This window comes from Microtus ochrogaster, chromosome 19, assembly GCF_000317375.1.
Source record: "Microtus ochrogaster isolate Prairie Vole_2 chromosome 19, MicOch1.0, whole genome shotgun sequence".
Taxonomy (NCBI): domain Eukaryota; kingdom Metazoa; phylum Chordata; class Mammalia; order Rodentia; family Cricetidae; genus Microtus; species Microtus ochrogaster.
In genome coordinates, this window is record NC_022021.1 from 59,321,677 (window position 1) to 59,323,479 (window position 1,803).

Sequence of the window (1,803 nt, forward strand, 5' to 3'; positions counted from 1 at the left end):
TCTTCTTCTTCTTCCTCCTCCTCCTCCTCCTCCTCCTCCTCCTTCTTCTTCTTCTTCTTCTTCTTCTTCTTCTTCTTCTTCTTCTTCTTCTTCCTCTTCCTCTTCCTTCTCCTCTTCCTCCTCCTCCTCCTTCCCCTTTTCCTTCTACTTCTTTCCTCCTACTACCCCCTCCTCTTTTTCCTCTCTTCCTTCTCCTCCTCCTCCCCCCTCCTCCTCTCCCTTTTCCTTCTTCTTCTCCTCCTCCTCCCCCCTCTCCTCCTCCTCTTCCTTCTCCTTCTTCTTCTCCTTCTCCTTCCCCTTTTCCTTTTCCTTCTTTCCTCCTCCTACCCCCTCCTCTTTTTCCTCTCTTCCTTCTCCTCCTCCTCCCCCCTCCTCCTTTCCCTTTTCCTTCTTCTTCTCCTCCTCCTCCCCCCTCTCCTCCTCCTCTTCCTTCTCCTTCTTTTTCAACTTCTCTCTGTTTCTGACTTTGTCTCTGTGTCTCTTTCTATTGAAAAACAAACCCCACATTTTGGTATGTTCTGTTAGGTGTGGAGTTAGGCTTGGGACGGTAGGTAGAATCTTGATTGCTATGCGGTGGCTCCTTCACTGTCACTCAGATACCAACCTCAGCACCTATTTTATTTTGTTTTCTATTTCTTCTTTGAAGGTAAAAAAAAATTCCACGAAACAGCCGTTATTCTCAATTCCAGGTTCTCTAAGGAAATCCCCAATAATTGTCTCCCTTGGCTCTTAACTGCCTGAAGGTTACAGATCTGCTGGTATCAACCCATTTCCGCTTCTCTCAGTTCATTCATCTGCTTGTGTTCTTACTCAGAATCAACACTAGCATTTTATTCTCATTGATTTCCTAGCAGTTTTGAAAGGAGATGTACCTTTTAAGATGAAGACAAAAAGATCTTTTAGTACCCCTGGAAGAAGAGAGAAACCAACGCATGGAAGAGTATCTCACCCCAAAATGGCACAGGTGACTCAATTTGTGGACAAGTTGCAGAAGCATTTGAAGCGAATTGATACAATAGTAGGGAAATAAAGCCCGTATATTTTTAAAATCCAGTTTGAGTTTTTTAAGTAGTAGAAACTAGGTGTGAATTAGATAGAATGTTACATTTAAAAAGAGTATTTAGCTGGGCAAAGGTGGTGCACGCCTTCAATCCCAGCACTTGGAAGGCAGAGGCAGGCAGATCTCTGTGAGTTCGAGGCCAGCCTGTTCTGCAGAACTAGTGTCAGGACAGACTCCAAAGAAACCTGACTCAAAACAAACAAAAAAGCAACAAGAAAACAAAAGACCAAAAAAAAAAAAAAAGAAACAAAACCAAACAAACAAAAAAGTGGGTATTTATATTCTTACTAAGTTTAAATAAAAACCACTGAAAATCGTACTGTCATCCATGTCAACAGAGTTTCACTAAGGGGGTAAAGTGGCTCAGGTTTCTCTTTGACTTGAAGTCTAAGCCCCCAGTTCAGAGGGATAAATGATAGGTGTGGGAAAAGATCAATGGTAGATGGACAAATGAAAGCCTGGAAGGATGGGTTGAGTGGAGGGGTGGCTGCATGGGTAGGTGGATGGATTTGAGGATCATCCTACCTACTGTTCCTCCTAGGGCAGGATCATTTAAGAGGACCTCCCCTCGTTCATTGTTAGCGTCAGGCCTCCTGAGAGCTTTCCACTTTGCCTATTGGTGTGCAATGTGACTGCAAAAACTAGAAGCCTAAGAAACATCGGTGAACTGGATGGACATGAAGGGTATCCGTGACAGCACAGATAAAACCACACACACACACACACACACACACACACACACA